We start from the raw sequence: 19,178 nt of genomic DNA, 5'->3' as shown, positions 1-19,178 counted from the left end.
CACTCGATCGTTTAACTGCACAAAAACATGTTCGCAATTTAATTCCAATATCTCATCCAAAGAGAACACCACCAAAAAGTTAAAACTAAAATCAAATCCTCTTATCCTTGATAACCCCCGACAACCGATGCACCGCGTGATTTTGGTCAAAGATAGCTGGAAGCATAAACAACTATACCATTCATGTGATCAATTCCAATAACTTCTATGTGCTCGGTCAAAAATAAAAAAACAATAAAAAGCAAAATTGAGTATATATAATACAGTCAGCATATATGGTAAACGACGACCAATAAGTGTTCATTAAACACTTAACTCTCCTATCTTAAAAGTGTGTCAACAACTAGGATGGGGGAACAACAGGTTGGGCCTATCACCATTCTCAAAGCTACCAGTCAAAATCATTAAGAACAAAACACAAACTGCTGTACCAAGTTAGAAGTCACCATATATGAGTATGGTAGTCAAAAGTATCGATTGGAAGACAACACTGCAAAGGAACAAGAATTGACATGTTCATATTAAATACATGGAAAGAAAATAGAAGAGACAAAAGAAAAGATCTAGGGCATTCAAACTCCAGGTAAAAGTCACCAATTCCACATCTAAGTATCTAACTCGATTACATGGACAATGTTACTCAACCAACTCAACGAACATAGCGCTACAAGAAAACAACTTTAAATTGAACTTTGCATCAACTATTAATGCTAGAAAATGAATATGGCAGAAAAATTCAATAGAGAAGACAAATTTAATTTAGATCATGAGCCTGTATTATTTTTTGTAGAGCTTCTCTCTTTTTCTTTTTTTTTTTTGAAATCATATCTTCTGATAAAAAAAAATTTAAATTGTTGCAACCAATGAAAAGCATTGGAGGTCATAACAAAAGTAAAATGACTACATAATCAAGTTATTTTTTTATAATATCTAAGGGGTAGAAAGTGAAAGAATAATATAACAAGGACATATCAACCTCGGAATCTTGAAAACAGTCTTGGTGCAATCCCATACCCTTCAATTGGTTCCCAAGGAAAAGAGAAACAAAAACCGATTTCCAACCACGAGAGAATAACGAAGGAAACAACACAAGTAGCAAATTTAAAATTGAAAAAAAGCAAAAATTAAACAAATGAACCAGGCAAGTACAAAAGCATATCACTAGGAAGCACTCAACACCCACAATCAGACAACACTACACGGGAAACCAACGACATTTTAATTCAAATGCTGCTAGCACAGTAGGTTGGAATGATCAAAAAGGAAAGAAGAGTTTGGAAAAACTGTTTTAGGAAACTAGATTCAATCCATTGTATTCATCGTGTTCAACAACCAGGCTACAATGCTGCATAGAATATAACTACATTTTGATTCACATGCATTGCGAACCAAGCAAAACTTAAGCTAAATCCCTCTACATAATAATGATAAGAACAGTTGAAGAATAGAAGTTTCAGGGGAAAAGCAAGGGTAAGGAGTTCTCGGTTTCTTTGGATCTAGGCAAAAGCAGAATTCATCATCCAATCCCCAACAAAAAGCAAGCATTCCGTGGAAATAAAAAGGTCATGTTCAACAACACAGTACCGTAATAGAACAGATCATCAAATTAAAAGAATTCAACCAAACTTTCAGATCGAAAAAGATTCAATTCAGCTAACAGATTATCCAAAAAAAATCGCCACACCAAAGCAAAGAAAATCACAATTCCAATAAAAAAAAGAAACAAGAATAACACTCCGTTCAAATGTTTATTGCGTAGTTCTTCTCCTTGAGCAACTGAATAACAGTTCAATTATTGTTTTGAAAGAAAGAATCACGAGTGGTTCAAAATTATGTAAGCTTTAAAGATCATTCACAAAAGAAGAAAAAACTCCTCGTTTATCGAAATCCAAAAGAAGCACCTCAATTCAACAACTAAGCAAATCCACAATTCACAAATCCGAATACAGTTTTACAACAGGAATCAGATAGTAATTCATAGCAAGAACATATCGAATCTTCTATATCATGAATGAAATCTTGAAATCGAGAACCATAGAGAAGATTAAAGCAAATATTCACAAAAGCGAGAAAGGGCAGAACCTGCTAAAAAAATAAGAGTCGCAAACCGGAACCAAAACTAAAATCATTGGAAAAGCAAGTTCAAGAAAAACTACCAAAAGATAACTCAAGGTTGGGTACAAAGAAGAGGAAAAGAGTGGCAAGAAGCGGCAGAAGTCGCATGATAACAACCAAAAGACAACAACGACATAACGGACAAAGATGACATCGCTATAGGCCTTTGATAGTGCCACAATTTGTACAAATAGGCGCGCTTCTATTTATACAATCGTGATCCTACCATAGGACACTTGCTCCACATTACACAGATTAAACCTAAGCTCTGATACCACTTTGTCACGACCCAAAATGAGCCATGACTGGCGCTCAGGGAAATAGTCCCCTAGCAAGCCTAGCCGACTCAACTATAAGTTGAATAAGAAAGTTACAAATATTATACAAGTTCTAAAATAAATAATTATACACTTATAACAAAACTAAGATAATTAAAATAGTTGGATCCTATCTGTGTCATATGGAGCATATATACATCTAAGAACTCGTCAACAAATAAGTACTCATTGCAGATCGTACATCTTGAATCGAAAGCCTCACATAGACAAGTAATTGTTCCTGAAAAATGTTTTTAGAAAAACGGGGTGAGTTTGAAAACTCAGTGACTAGACAATACATCTATAATCGACATGAGACCATATAAACATTATATCAAAGTAATTTTAATTAGAAAATAATAGTTGATAATAATAAGTGAATCAATAAGGGAGTTCTCATACAGAAATCAAATCAAAAGTCCACACTTGGGCGGCTTCACCTCTATGGATAGCCCTTTCCTCTTGTGTGTCCTAACAGAATAACAGATCTAACGTGTGGCCTACACGTTAGGCTAGCAACACCCCTGCTAGCTGGAGTCTGAGTTAGATACATCTAAGTTAACGTCATAACCGCCGTTAACTACGGTTTTCTAATACGAGCCTCCCAAACCAATTCAAAACATATAATTTCAAATACAACAAATCTTTGATCTTTCAAATATATAAGGTATCGAATCAAATCAAATCATATTATATTTTCTCATCAGAATCCTTTCCAATCATACTTTTTTTTAATCAAAACACATTTCAAATATATTTCACAATCTTTAAACTAAGTGAATACCAACAAATACTTCAATACTTCAAAAACAGATATTCAAGTAAACTCAAACATTTTAGAATAATGCAAAACTTTATCAAAAATATATATGGTCTCAAAAACAGATATTCAGATAAGATCAATCAATTTAAAATAATACAAAACTTTATCAAAAATATATATGATCTCATGTATAGTTCCGAAAGTATAAACTTCATAAAAATGAATTATTCAATTTTAATAAATCAATTATTCTAATTAATTTAAAACCGTTCTAGACAAATATAGTGAGTATAATTCAAATATCATAATAGATATATGTCAAAATAATTATAGATGCACAATCAAACAATTATAAATGTAAAGCCTACTCACAACTTGGTCCCAAGGGACCGAAGATACCGAACCCGGAGTGCCAAAATCCAAGGTGAGGAGGATTGAAGTAAAATGGAACGAATGAGCGTAGGGTTTAGATTTGGGTAGCGACAAGGTGGAGCTGCGATAGTTTGGGTTATTGGGTTATTGACAGTAACGGTTCCATTAGCAACCAAGGTTCACTCGAACGGCGACCGGTGACGGAACAGCCCTCTATTCCCAGCGGCTCCTCTCGCACATTCTGTTTCTCTCTCTTCGAGCTCTCTCTTCTGTCTCAACAATGGCGACGCGACTTGGCATGGCGGCGGTTGAAGCTCAGCAGCAACGGAAGCAAGACGCGGCGGCTGTCCTTCCTCGTCTCCTCTCTCGCGCTCGTCCCCTCTCTCAGACGCATCTCTCGGTTCTGGCCTCTGATGGTGACGCGACGGCAGCGAGCTGAACGCGGCAGGCGGCGGCGCGACGGGTCACGAATGGTGAGCTCCAGGCCGGTGGTGACGAGGCGTGGCTCTCTCTCTCCTCGCGTGGTAGCTCGGCGTGGACAGCTCCCTCCTCCCTCCTTCCTCCTCCCTTCTCTTCTCGCGACCTCCCCTCTTCTCTCTTTCCTTTTTCTTTCTTTTCTGTTGAATCTGGGTGTGTGTTGTGAGAAAGAGGGTATGAGGTGAGTGAAGGTGTGTGCGGCAGTGAGAGGTGAGTGAGTGTGGGGCTAGGGTTAGAGAAGGAAAAAATATACTTAGGAGTGGGTCCCACGTCTTATCTATTTTTTTTTCTGGTTATTACAAGTCTAACGCTGTAACTTCAAACTACACAATGCACACTCTATAAATTTAATGTTCATAAGAAAAATATTCTCAACTTGTTCTCAACCAATTCATACTCAGGAAACTAATGCCTATGTCTCTCAACTAGTTATCGTCTTCGATGGATCCCATGAATCTAGACAGCAAGTCTGATTTGTTAAGATCCGTCGTCGTCGTTGCCATCTCCCTCCTCCTCTGCCCTATTATCTCCATGACCGCATTGTCCACCACTCCGATCCCTTCCTTTAGCTTCTTCTCCGAACCAATGTTCAGTAATCGCTTCAGTTTCCATATGAGCGGCAACAGCGATATTGCTCGTTGTACTGATATCTTGGATGCGAGGTCGAAGCTATCTGCCAACTTGGACTCTGAAAAAGAAGGAATGAAGCACTCGGTGTCTATTTCAAATGAGAATTTGCATATGATGTCAAAGGAGAATCTTCTCATGGTGTCCTAATGTCCAACAATCTATATTGCTTGCCGGAGAGTGGAGAAAGGCGTGCCCTTGGAGTAGTTGTGGAACTTGGTTTTGAGGATGTCGTGGACGTGTCGGGGTTGGAGGTGATGTTATCGAAGACATGGAAGTGAATGCTTTTGGTGGGTGAAGTGCAGATGAGGTGGATGTACCAGTCACAAAGATTTAGAAAGTGTGTGGTCCATAACATGTTGAGGTAGGTGCGACACGTGTGACAATTACACCATGCTTAATCTTGGAGTTAAAGAGGAGGAAGGAAAAGATGGAAAAGAAGACTGTGAAGAAGGAGAGTATGAATGTTAGAGTTATGCGAGATATGATAAAAATTGGGGAAGAATAGTGTCGTTTTCGAATAAAGGGATCAGGGATCATTTTGTCCCTTGTTAGAGTTGTCAGGGACCATTTTGTCCCATGTTAGAGTTGTCAGGGACTATTTTGTCCTCCGTTAGAGTTAACGGAGTAAAGGACCTAATTGACTAACGGAATTAATTATTAGGGACCAATCAAGTAATTAATTTTAGTTGAGGACTAAAGTGTCCAGTCTGAAATTCTTTGAGGACCAAAATAGGTATATACTCTATATTTTTTGTTTCGTTTTGATACTCTTTTAATAAATTTGTTTTTTTTAGTTTTCAAATATTCTTTTCAAAATTTATATTGGTAAAATAAAATAGAATTTGTTTTTAATAATAAGTGAAAACTACAATAATAGTTCTTTGTACCTAGTGTTACTTCTAAAAATTAAAATAATTATTTTTTTTACCAAAGATACAAAGACTCGAACTCGCGACCAATATGGGAGACTATGCCATTTGAGGTATAACTCATTGGCAAAAATTAAAATGATTATAATAAACATAATTATAATAATAAAATATAATTTTCATTTTTCAAACTTTTAATTTATAAATTTATTGTATTGTTTATAACGGTAAGATATAATAAATATAGGAATATGAATTCAATATATTTGGAGGTTACAAATTTATTGGATTCTATTTTTTAATTTTTTTTATTTGTATATTTTATTTTTTTGCTGATTTGAAAATAATAGTTGATTTGGCAAGAATTGAGTGGTTGATCCTAAAGTTGTGCCAAGTAAGCAATATTGCTGACATGGCATTAGTAGGAGAAAAGAAATGTCTCAAAAGTAATGTGGTGCATACTTATGTATCTACTTTTATATATTAAGAATAGATTATTTTTCTTTTACGAAAGATACAGAGACTCGAACTCGCGACCAATATGGGAGACTATGCCATTTGAGGTATGATGAGTTTGGAAAACTCTTAATTAATTTTGATGATGAACAAACATTATTAAAGTATTTAATTACAAAATTATTAATTTGATCTTAATTCATATTTGCTTAATTAATAATTTTGTTGTGCAGATTTCACCTTGGGCCGGAAAATAAAATTGTTGCTAGCCCAAATTAAAAATCAGCCCTGCTACATGTGTTATATTTAGTGGCTGAATTTTTATGGGCCAAGCTCAATGTTATTATAGCCAAGCCCATATTTAATTTTGATGAATGCTTTCTATACTTGATCCGAAATCAATTTCATCAGGAAAGCAAATGTTAACCAAATGGGCCAGTTTTTAATTTCAATGTTACAAGCCCAAATTTTATTTGTGATGTATGGTTCCAAACTTGGTGCGAAACCAAGGAAAAATGAAAGCAAAGTGCTTCCAACGGAACCAAGCCTTTAACCATGTGATGGATTTCAAAATCTATTACATTGTTAATTAATGCATGGGGAACATGAGAGAGAAAAATCAGCTGAATTGATTGATGGCTATTATGACAAACACGCCACTCTAAGCAAGGGAAGTAAAAGCAAGCTATTCTCAATTAATTTGTTTAACCACTTTATATTGCTTTTCTTCAGATTCTTTTTATTCTCTCTCATCTCTTTCTTTTTCTTTCTTCGGTCCTTGTCCAGGAAATAATGGAAGAAATGTTCTTCAACCAAGAGAAGGAAGAAGCTGCATGCATCAAGACCATCAAGCTAATGATGGCAAGAAAACATACTAAAATAAAAATGAGCTGTGGCTAAGATACTTACCAAATGTGGTTAGATTTGGTGAGGTTATCTTGAGCCTTTCATGCTCAAAAATGGACGTTGAAGATTCGGCCAGCAGGGGAGATTCTTGAAGCATGGCTTGTCTTTGATTCTGCTCAACCACCACAGGGAGTAGCTAGAGTGGCGAAGTGATGGTTGAAGGCAGAGATTGAAGCAGATGAAGTCATCATCATCATGAAGCATCAAGGGCCAGAATTCCATCTTGGAGAGCAAGCCAAGGATGGAGAGCTCGGATTGATGAAGGGTGATGATCAAGAAAGGACTAGAGGTAACTGCATGTTGGTTAATGCATGGTTATCTCTTCTCTCTCTATGTGGCCGAACCGGTTTGTTGAAGGAGGAAGAAGTTGGTTCGATTTTGGCTTCAATAAGTGGAGGCTCCCCTCTTCTATAATAAGGGTGGACAGCCACTGTTTGAAGCAAGGAGAAAATTTGAGAGTGCAAGGCACAGAGTTCTCAGAGCTACCTGAGCTAACAGATTTCTCTTCTCCTTCAATGTATTCTGTTTTGTAATTTTTCTGTTTAATTTTGTCATGTCTTGAGTCTCATGGAAAAAGGCAAACAGTGAGGTTTGTAATGAAAAAGCCATAGAGCGGAAAAAGGCAGAGAGTGCAAAATTAAAAGAAAAAGCCATAGATGTCTTAGAGTTCCTTTGTTCATCTATGTTGTGTTTCATGATTCTGTAGGAATCCCCTTGTAAGTTGGGTTAGCACTTTATAGTTTGTAATCAGGTTGATTATAGTGAAATTCCATCATTGTTGTGATGGAGACTAGATGTAGGCTGCACTGCACTTAGTAGCTGAACCAGGATATATCTGGGTGTAATCTTTCTTCTCTCCTACTCCATTTCTGTTTTCTACAGGAGCAAAAACTAAATTGTCTCGTGCCGAGTGACGAGACAAAACAAAAAGTCTCGTGGCAAGTGACGAGCAAAAACAAAAAGTCTCGTGTCCAGAGACGAGCTAAAACAGAAAAGTCTCCTCTGAGTTCAGCAAGTCTAATCAAGAAAAAAGGGGGCTAAGATTCAACCCCCCCTTCTCTTAGCCACTGAAACCATCAATTGGTATCAGAGCTTGGTCTCAAAGAGATCAAGCTTTGCAGCTTGGAGTAAAGATCCTTATGGCAGAAAACAGTGGCGCAAATGTGGTGTCCTACAATCTGACTGAAGGTCAATCAAGCAACAGACCTCCTCTTTTCAATGGGAAAAATTATACCTATTGGAAGGAGAGGATGAAGATATTTGTACAAGCAGTGGACTACAGACTTTGGAAGATTATCCTACAAGGGCCTCAATATCCAACTACCACAAGTGCTGAAGGAGTAGTCTCTCTCAAACCAGAAGCAACATGGACCGAGGAAGATAGGAAGAAGGTGGAGTTAAATGCCAAGGCAGTGAATCTGCTCAACTGTGCTATCAGCTTCGAGGAGTACCGATGGGTATCACGATGCACAACAGCAAAGGAAATCTGGGACAAATTGCAAATCACTCATGAAGGAACCACCATTGTGAAGAAGACTCGGACAGATATGTTAAACAGAGAGTATGAAATGTTTGCAATGAAGGGAGGAGAGTCCATTGATGAACTGTTCGAACGGTTCAATGCCATCATTGTTGTCTTAGATGCTCTGAGAATTACACATTCTGAATCTGTGCTAGTGAGAAGAGTGTTGAGATGTCTCACAAAAGAGTGGGAAACAAAATCTTTAATTATTTCTGAGAGTAGTAGCTTAGATTCCATGACACTTAATGATTTGAGAGGAAATCTTCTAGCTTTTGAAAACACATATTTGAAAAAGGACTCAAAAAAGAAAGGAATTGCCTTTTCTTCTATGACTAACCCTCTGGATGATGAATCAAGTGATAACTCTTCTGAAAATGAGTTTGTTTTGTTTGCAAAAAAATTCAGGAAAATGGTGAAGCTCAAAGGCAAAGGCAGCAGCTTAAGGAAGATGAAGAAAGACCTTAACAAAGTAACCTGTTACAATTGCAAGGAAACGGGCCATTTCAAATCTGACTGTCCCAAGTTGAAGAAGGAGGAAAAGCCGAAAAAAGGAAAGAAAAAGGGACTGATGGCCTCATGGGAAGACTTAGAGAATGACTCCGATGATGATGAAGAAACCGAGACCAAGTCACAAACATGTCTCATGGCAGACCACATAGATCAGGTAGTCTTTCATAACCCTAACACTGAAGATCTTCATCTTATGATAGACCACCTTTCTGAAAAAATAAGATGTTTTCTGCTGGAAAATCAAGAACTTGAACAACAAATCACCATTCTTAAGGCTGAAAACAGTTTTCTAAAAGAAAAAGTGAGAGAGGCCGAAACTGCTTGTGATCTTATTGAAGAGAATAAGCAGTTAAGAGCCCAAGTCAGAAGCTGTGAAAGTAACCATTGTGTTCTTGCATATGTAGACTGTTTTAAGCAAAATGAAGGGTTGCTTAAAAAGGTTAAAAGACTTAAGGAAGACTTAGCCAAGTTTACACAAAGTTCTGAAAATCTTAATCAAATTTTGGCTAGTCAAAAACCTCTTTATGATAAAGCTGGTTTGGGATTTCATAAATCTGAAAAATCACATTTTGAAAATATTGCTTCATCATCTAGTGATACAAGATTTCAAGATCCCACCTACTTTGACAAAAAGGCAACTCCAAGATTTTGTAGGCTATGCAATCGAAATGGACACTTTTCTATTCAATGTTTTTTTGGTGAAAGAATGGTGGGTGATAAAGTTTATAAAATTGTTTTTGATTACAATGGCTTAGGACATAGAAGATGGTTTAACGTAAAAGGATCCAAAAGGATTTGGATACCTAAGGTTACTTAAGCTTGCTTTGTAGGTGTGCCTAGCATCCAAAAGGAAGGAAAACATGTGGTATATGGACAGCGGATGCTCTAGGCATATGACCGGAAAGACAACCTTCTTCATAAAGCTTGATGAATATGATGGAGGGCTTGTCACTTTCGGTGATGATGCAAAAGGAAAAATTGTGGCTGTTGGGAAAGTGGGTAAAAATTTCTCATCTTGTATAAATGATGTTCTCCTTGTACATGGCTTGAAACATAATTTACTTAGTGTTAGTCAACTTTGTGATTTGGGTTTTGAAGTTATTTTTAAGAAATTTGTTTGTTTAGTTGTGTGTGAGAAAACTGGGAATGTTCTTCTTGAAGCTAAAAGATGCAACAATGTGTATGGATTAACTCTTGAGGATTTAAAGGAACAAAATGTAACATGCTTTACATCTTTCGAATCTGAAAAATGGCTTTGGCATAGAAAGTTGGGACATGCTAACATGTATCAAATTTCTAAGCTAGTCAAAAGAAATTTGGTTAGAGGAATTCCAAACATCAAGTTTGACAAAGATCTTACTTGTGACGCTTATCAATTAGGCAAACAAGTAAAATCCTCTTTTAAATCTAAAGATGGAATCTCAACCAAAAGGCCATTGGAAATGTTACATATTGATCTTTTTGGTCCTACTAGAACTCAAAGTTTAGGAGGTAAACACTATGGTCTTGTGGTGGTAGATGATTACTCTAGATTTGGTTGGGTACTTTTCCTTGCTCATAAGAATGATGCCTTTCATGCTTTTTCCACCCTTTGTAAGAAAATTCAAAATGAAAAGGATTTGAAAATTGCCCATTTAAGAAGTGATCATGGAAGAGAATTTGAAAATCAAGATTTTGAAAAATTTTGTGATGACTTAGGGATTTTTCATAACTTTTCATGTCCTAGAACCCCCCAACAAAACGGGGTGGTTGAAAGAAGGAATAGAAGCCTTCAAGAAATGACTAGGGCTATGTTATGTGAGAATGAAATTCCTAAATTTTTATGGGCTGAAGCTGTGAACACAGCATGTTACATTTTGAATAGAACAATCATTAGAAAAGGGTTAAAGAAAACACCTTATGAGCTATGGAAAGGAACCCCTCCAAATCTTAAGTATTTTCATGTTTTTGGATGCAAATGTTTTGTGCTTAATAATAAAGAAAATCTTGGAAAGTTTGATCCAAAATCTTATGAAGGAATGTTTGTTGGATATTCCACCACAAGCAAGGCCTATAGAGTTTATCTCAAGGAGCATAGGACAATAGAGGAATCCATACATGTTACTTTTTGTGATTCTAACTTAATTCCCAGTATTGTGAAGGATAATGATTCAGATTGTGAAGAGGCAGCAACAAGTAAAGAAAAGCCCAAATCTGTGCAAAATGAAGAATCTGTCAGCCCGGTTTTATCTCGTCAGATTGAAGGAGAAACTTCCATTTTATCTCCTGAGCAGACACGAGAAACTGAAACAGTGAGACCACCAGAAGTTCATCAAAGTTCAACACCTGGCCGAAAACCTAGAGAATGGAAGTCTATGAGGGGTTATCCTCATGACTTCATCATTGGTGATCCCTCTCAAGGAGTAACTACAAGATCCTCTACCAAAAGGCAAACCGAACCTAGCAATCTTGCTCTCTTGTCACAAATTGAGCCCAATAATGTCAAACAAGCTCTTGAGGACCCATCTTGGGTTAAGGCAATGCAAGAGGAGCTTGCTCAATTTGACAAGAATAAGGTTTGGACACTAGTACCTCATCCGGATGGTAAGAAAGTTACCGGTACTAAGTGGGTTTTTAAAAACAAACTTGGTGAGGATGGACAAGTTGTTCGTAACAAGGCTAGATTAGTGGCCCAAGGTTACGATCAAGAAGAGGGTATAGATTTTGATGAGTCTTTTGCTCCGGTAGCTAGAATGGAAGCAATTCGGTTGCTTCTTGCCTATGCTGCCCATAAAGGTTTCAAAATATTTCAAATGGATGTTAAATGTGCTTTTCTTAATGGCTTTATTGATAGAGAAGTGTTTGTGGCACAACCCCGCGGTTTTGAACATGAAGAGTTTCCAAATCATGTTTTCAAATTAACTAAGGCTCTTTATGGTCTTAGACAAGCTCCAAGGGCTTGGTATGAAAGGCTTAGTGCCTTCTTGTTGGAAAATCAATTTCAAAGGGGAACCACCGACACTACTTTATTTATTAAAGCATCTAATGATGATATACTCCTTGTTCAAGTTTATGTTGATGACATTGTATTTGGATCGGCCAACATTTCCTTGTGTGAAGAGTTTGGAAAACTCATGACTAGTGAGTTTGAAATGAGTTTAATGGGAGAGCTTACTTTCTTTCTTGGCCTCCAAATTAAACAAACTCCTAGTGGTACTTTTATTTACCAAGGAAAGTATGCAAAAGAACTTATCAAAAAGTTTGGCCTAGAAAATTCCAAATCAATGGGTACTCCTATGCATCCCAATGCTAAACTTGAAAAGGATGATGATGGCCAAGATGTGGATGAAACAAGGTATAGAGGAATGATAGGATCACTCATGTATCTTACATCCTCTAGACCAGACATAGTCCAAAGTGTGGGTGTATGTTCAAGGTTTCAATCTCACCCAAAAGAATCCCATCTTACGGCCGTTAAACGCATCATTAGGTACATTAAGGGAACTTGTAATTATGGGCTATGGTATCCTAAATCTGATGACTTTTGTGCAGTAGGGTTTTGTGATGCAGATTATGCGGGAGATAGAGTGGATAGAAGAAGCACCTCCGGCATGTGTTGCTTCCTTAGAAGCTCACTCAATATGTGGTCAAGCAAGAAACAAGCCACAGTGGCTCTATCCACAGCTGAAGCTGAATATGTTTCCGCATCTGCTTGTTGCTCACAATTAATTTGGTTAAAAACTCAATTGGAAGATTACAACTTAAAAATCAATAGTATTCCTTTATTTTGTGACAATATGAGTGCTATAAACATTTCAAAAAAATCCTGTTCTGCACTCAAGAACCAAGCACATTGAGATAAAATATCATTTCATTAGGGAACATGTGCAAAAAGGTACTATTGATATTCAATTTGTGAAATCTGAAGACCAAATTGCTGATATTTTTACAAAACCCCTCTGTGAAGACAGATTCTGTACCTTGAGAAAAAGTTTGGGAATGTTTGATTTAAGCTTTATTGAAAATTTGTGAATATGTAATTCTGTTCAGTTTTTGCTCGTAGGTTTGGACGAGAAACAATTAATGGCATGAAGGAAGAGCTGTGGTCAAGGGGGAGGCAACGCAGAATTCAAATTTTATGGGCCCCACCAAAATTCCTTGACCCCACCATGACAGTTTTGTTAGTTTCCTTTCTTTTGAAAAATTAAATCAACAAAACCTCTTGGTTGTCTCATCAAATCTTGGTGGAAGAAGTATGTTGTCAAATCAAATCTTTCTCTCCAACTAATCCCTTGATTTAGGGAAACCTCTTTTCAGTTTTTTGAAACCCTCCTTTGGATAATAACCGCTCTCTTAATGGGTAATAACTTCTCTCATTCTCTTTCCAATTAAGCATTTAATGCTTCTCTAACCTCCCATCACTCACCTCACTATTCGGCCACCTCTTCCTCTCCAAATTCCATCTTCATTGATCTTCATCATTATGAAAAAGAAAACAGCACCAAGGAAGAGTGAGAGAATTCGCCAATCTCAAAAACCTTCTACACCCCAAACACATACACACATTCACATTCATTCCACCTCTTCCTCTTCTCTTTCACCACCCTCCAAGAGAACCGAGACTATGAGGCGCAAAGTTATTGCTCAAAAATCATCTGGAAGAAGGAAAAGCGAGAAGGCGAAGGAGCCTAGCATAGAAGAAGAAGTAGAGGAGTCTCATACTTCACCTCCTTCATCATCGCCGAAAAGAACAACCCCACATGCATCCGGGAAGAGTTCAAAGAAGACGAAGGGTTTTGCGCTCCATGAGACCAGAGAACCTATGAACCTTGGGTCTATGGAGTTCAAGAACAAGTTTCACAAACCACACTCATATTTTGATCCTTCAAGGTTCTCTACGTGTGCTTCCTTCGAATTTCACAATGATGTCCTGGAGAAAAGGCATCTGTGCCCTTCTTACCTTGTGAATCTTAAGTCTCTGGCTTCCAAAGGAATCGACCTACAACCTATGTTTGATGGTCTCAAATGATCACCCCTGCTTCATATTCATAAAATGGTGTACCCAGGGTTGGTCAGGCAGTTCTATGCAAATCTGAGGTTTATTGATGGTAGCCTTCATTCTTATGTAAAACGGGTTCATATCATCCTGAATTCTGAAACCATCTCTTCTGCCCTCGGATACATTGATGAAGGGCCAAAGGCTTACATGAGTGATAAATGGGACTCACATGTAGGAGTTACATACAAGCAGGTGCTTCATCAAATCTGTGAAAATTTGTCTAGCCTAGATGGAACTGTTCCGACTCATAAGGCTTTGGGTCTAACTAATTCTCTGCTTCACCGCATCATAACACACATTCTCACTCCTCAAAGTGGTTCTCACAACAGGGTAACCATATCTGATTGTCTTATAATATTTGCTCTTGTTACATCATCTTCCATTTCATTTAGCTATATTATGATTCGTCACATATGGGAGTCTGTGAAAAGTACAAAAAAGGCCAATCTACCTTATGCAATGTTTCTTACATGCATTTTTGAGTACTTCAAGGTAGATTTAACCAATGAGGATGTAGAGAACAAGGTCTCCATGATCAGAGGAGGCGTGGCTGCAAAAAGAGGAAAGAAATCAATGGCTTCTGATGAGGACTTTGAAGGCCACCCAGAATCCTCAAAGACAACTGGTTCCCGCAGAGATATTCTCACAGAATTCAACCATATGTCCGACCTCATGATTCAATTTCACAAATCTGCTCGTAAACTTGCTTCTGAAAATGAGTCGGCATGGAAGAAATTCCAAGAGAGGGTAAGTCTAATGTTGGAAAGCCTTGAAGAAGAAGCTGGCAGTGATGACGGAGCAGAGGAACCTGACTTCAATCTTTCTGATGATTAACTTTCCGGTTACTATTTGATATTGGCACACTTTGGCTCAATTAGTTCTTTTGTTTTTTGTTAAGGTTGCAACTAACAATAGCTACCTAGGTGATACTTTGATGACACCATTTGGTTATGTTTTGGACTGTTATATTGCATATTCTGTTTTCTATAACAATGCTTTGTGCAGGTGCCCCCGTGATGACAGAAGGGGGAGGAAATTAAGGTTCCAAAATTGAAATTGGAACGAAACAGAACGAAACAGAGGCTGAAAAATAGGGGAACAGGGGTTGAAATTTTCAAATTTGAAAATTCATGATCACCCTTGTTCAAAGAATGCATGTTGCTATTGCATTCACTATGATTGATGTTTAAACTGTTCTTAGTCTATCATGATTAGTTAATTGTCATTTGGCATTTGGTTTATAATTATGTTAGATTTATTGAGATGCCCGGCTGTTGATTCATCATTGATAAACTTGTTATATTGAGAACTTATTTTTGGCAGTTCCTTTAAACTGTGGAATGTATTAAAACTACCTTGTTTTGATCATGTGTGCTTCAAATATTTTTCCATCATTTTGCTTTGCTCTGATATACTAACAGGAAACGTTTGGAAAATATTTGGATAAATGTTTGTTTGTATGAAAAAGTTTGAGCAGTAAATCAGTTTATGATATCAAATAAGTTTTTGATTATCAATAAAAACTGCTCATAAATCAAGCATTTAGCATCATAAAATATGCTAAAAAACATTATTACTTGAAGCTTGATTCAAATGTTACAGGTTAGTGCTTCCCTTGGTAAAAATGGTATATATTAAGGGGGAGCCTTATGACATTTAGAAAGGGGGAGAAATCCAAAATCAAAGGGAGTATTCTTTACTCTATCTCTAAATTTCTTTCCATTTCAATTTTAATAATGTTTGTCATCAAGGGGGAGATTGATGAGTTTGGAAAACTCTTAATTAATTTTGATGATGAACAAACATTATTAAAGTATTTAATTACAAAATTATTAATTTGATCTTAATTCATATTTGCTTAATTAATAATTTTGTTGTGCAGATTTCACCTTGGGCCGGAAAATAAAATTGTTGCTAGCCCAAATTAAAAATCAGCCCTGCTACATGTGTTATATTTAGTGGCTGAATTTTTATGGGCCAAGCTCAATGTTATTATAGCCAAGCCCATATTTAATTTTGATGAATGCTTTCTATACTTGATCCGAAATCAATTTCATCAGGAAAGCAAATGTTAACCAAATGGGCCAGTTTTAATTTCAATGTTACAAGCCCAAATTTTATTTGTGATGTATGGTTCCAAACTTGGTGCGAAACCAAGGAAAAATGAAAGCAAAGTGCTTCCAACGGAACCAAGCCTTTAACCATGTGATGGATTTCAAAATCTATTACATTGTTAATTAATGCATGGGGAACATGAGAGAGAAAAATCAGCTGAATTGATTGATGGCTATTATGACAAACACGCCACTCTAAGCAAGGGAAGTAAAAGCAAGCTATTCTCAATTAATTTGTTTAACCACTTTATATTGCTTTTCTTCAGATTCTTTTTATTCTCTCTCATCTCTTTCTTTTTCTTTCTTCGGTCCTTGTCCAGGAAACAATGGAAGAAATGTTCTTCAACCAAGAGAAGGAAGAAGCTGCATGCATCAAGACCATCAAGCTAATGATGGCAAGAAAACATACTAAAATAAAAATGAGCTATGGCTAAGATACTTACCAAATGTGGTTAGATTTGGTGAGGTTATCTTGAGCCTTTCATGCTCAAAAATGGACGTTGAAGATTCGGCCAGCAGGGGAGATTCTTGAAGCATGGCTTGTCTTTGATTCTGCTCAACCACCACAGGGAGTAGCTAGAGTGGTGAAGTGATGGTTGAAGGCAGAGATTGAAGTAGATGAAGTCATCATCATCATGAAGCATCAAGGGCCAGAATTCCATCTTGGAGGGCAAGCCAAGGATGGAGAGCTCGGATTGATGAAGGGTGATGATCAAGAAAGGACTAGAGGTAACTGCATGTTAGTTAATGCATCGTTATCTCTTCTCTCTCTATGTGGCCGAACCGGTTTGTTGAAGGAGGAAGAAGTTGGTTCGATTTTGGCTTCAATAAGTGGAGGCTCCCCTCTTCTATAATAAGGGTGGACAGCCACTGTTTGAAGCAAGGAGAAAATTTGAGAGTGCAAGGCACAGAGTTCTCAGAGCTACCTGAGCTAACAGATTTCTCTTCTCCTTCAATGTATTCTGTTTTGTAATTTTTCTGTTTAATTTTGTCATGTCTTGAGTCTCATGGAAAAAAGGCAAACAGTGAGGTTTGTAATGAAAAAGCCATCGAGCGGAAAAAGGCAGAGAGTGCAAAATTAAAAGAAAAAGCCATAGATGTCTTAGAGTTCCTTTGTTCATCTATGTTGTGTTTCATGATTCTGTAGGAATCCCCTTGTAAGTTGGGTTAGCACTTTACAGTTTGTAATCAGGTTGATTATAGTGAAATTCCATCATTGTTGTGATGGAGACTGGATGTAGGCTGCACTGCACTTAGCAGCTGAACCAGGATATATCTGGGTGTAATCTTTCTTCTCTCCTACTCCATTTCTGATTTCTACTGCATAGGAGCAAAAACTAAATTGTCTCGTGCCGAGTGACGAGACAAAACAAAAAGTCTCGTGGCAAGTGACGAGCAAAAACAAAAAGTCTCGTGTCCAGAGACGAGCTAAAACAGAAAAGTCTCCTCTGAGTTCAGCAAGTCTAATCAAGAAAAAAGGGGGCTAAGATTCAACCCCCCTTCTCTTAGCCACTGAAACCATCAATTGGTATCAGAGCTTGGTCTCAAAGAGATCAAGCTTTGCAGCTTGGAGTAAAGATCCTTATGGCAGAAAACAGTGGCGCAAATGTGGTGTCCTACAATCTGACTGAAGGTCAATCAAGCAACAGACCTCCTCTTTTCAATGGGAAAAATTATACCTATTGGAAGGAGAGGATGAAGATATTTGTACAAGCAGTGGACTACAGACTTTGGAAGATTATCCTACAAGGGCCTCAATATCCAACTACCACAAGTGCTGAAGGAGTAGTCTCTCTCAAACCAGAAGCAACATGGACCGAGGAAGATAGGAAGAAGGTGGAGTTAAATGCCAAGGCAGTGAATCTGCTCAACTGTGCTATCAGCTTCGAGGAGTACCGACGGGTATCACGATGCACAACAGCAAAGGAAATCTGGGACAAATTGCAAATCACTCATGAAGGAACCACCATTGTGAAGAAGACTCGGACAGATATGTTAAACAGAGAGTATGAAATGTTTGCAATGAAGGGAGGAGAGTCCATTGATGAACTGTTCGAACGGTTCAACGCCATCATTGTTGTCTTAGATGCTTTGGGAATTACACATTCTGAATCTGTGCTAGTGAGAAGAGTGTTGAGATGTCTCACAAAAGAGTGGGAAACAAAATCTTTAATTATTTCTGAGAGCAGTAGCTTAGATTCCATGACACTTGATGATTTGAGAGGAAATCTTCTAGCTTTTGAAAACACATATTTGAAAAAGGACTCAAAAAAGAAAGGAATTGCCTTTTCTTCTATGACTAACCCTCTGGATGATGAATCCAGTGATAACTCTTCTGAAAATGAGTTTGTTTTGTTTGCAAAAAAATTCAGGAAAATGGTGAAGCTCAAAGGCAAAGGCAGCAGCTCAAGGAAGATGAAGAAAGACCTTAACAAAGTAACCTGTTACAATTGCAAGGAAACGGGGCATTTCAAATCTGACTGTCCCAAGTTGAAGAAGGAGGAAAAGCCGAAAAAAGGAAAGAAAAAGGGACTGATGGCCTCATGGGAAGACTTAGAGAATGACTCCGATGATGATGAAGAAACCGAGACCAAGTCACAAACATGTCTCATGGCAGACCACATAGATCAGGTAGTCTTTCATAACCCTAACACTGAAGATCTTCATCTTATGATAGACCACCTTTCTGAAAAAATAAGATGTTTTCTGCTGGAAAATCAAGAACTTGAACAACAAATCACCATTCTTAAGGCTGAAAACAGTTTTCTAAAAGAAAAAGTGAGAGAGGCCGAAACTGCTTGTGATCTTATTGAAGAGAATAAGCAGTTAAGAGCCCAAGTCAGAAGCTGTGAAAGTAACCATTGTGTTCTTGCATATGTAGACTGTTTTAAGCAAAATGAAGGGTTGCTTAAAAAGGTTAAAAGACTTAAGGAAGACTTAGCCAAGTTTACACAAAGTTCTGAAAATCTTAATCAAATTTTGGCTAGTCAAAAACCTCTTTATGATAAAGCTGGTTTGGGATTTCATAAATCTGAAAAATCACATTTTGAAAATATTGCTTCATCATCTAGTGATACAAGATTTCAAGA

The 19,178-nt window shown here is 37.4% G+C and overlaps 1 long non-coding RNA gene across 1 annotated transcript in view; it reads left to right on the top strand.

Annotated features, from left to right (window-relative positions):
• LOC148569480 (uncharacterized) overlaps nucleotides 1-17,375 on the top strand; it is a 55,097-nt gene extending 37,722 nt beyond the window's left edge. The window contains exon 2 of the long non-coding RNA XR_015880942.1: nucleotides 17,331-17,375. This is a non-coding gene — a long non-coding RNA (uncharacterized LOC148569480). The remainder of the gene's footprint in view (nucleotides 1-17,330) is intronic.
• Nucleotides 17,376-19,178: the final 1,803 nt, after the last annotated feature.

Source organism: Arachis ipaensis, chromosome B4 (genome assembly GCF_059453495.1).
Source record: "Arachis ipaensis isolate K30076 ecotype BB chromosome B4, ASM5945349v1, whole genome shotgun sequence".
NCBI classification, from domain to species: Eukaryota; Viridiplantae; Streptophyta; class Magnoliopsida; order Fabales; family Fabaceae; genus Arachis; species Arachis ipaensis.
This window is presented reverse-complemented; position numbering and strand designations above follow the sequence as displayed.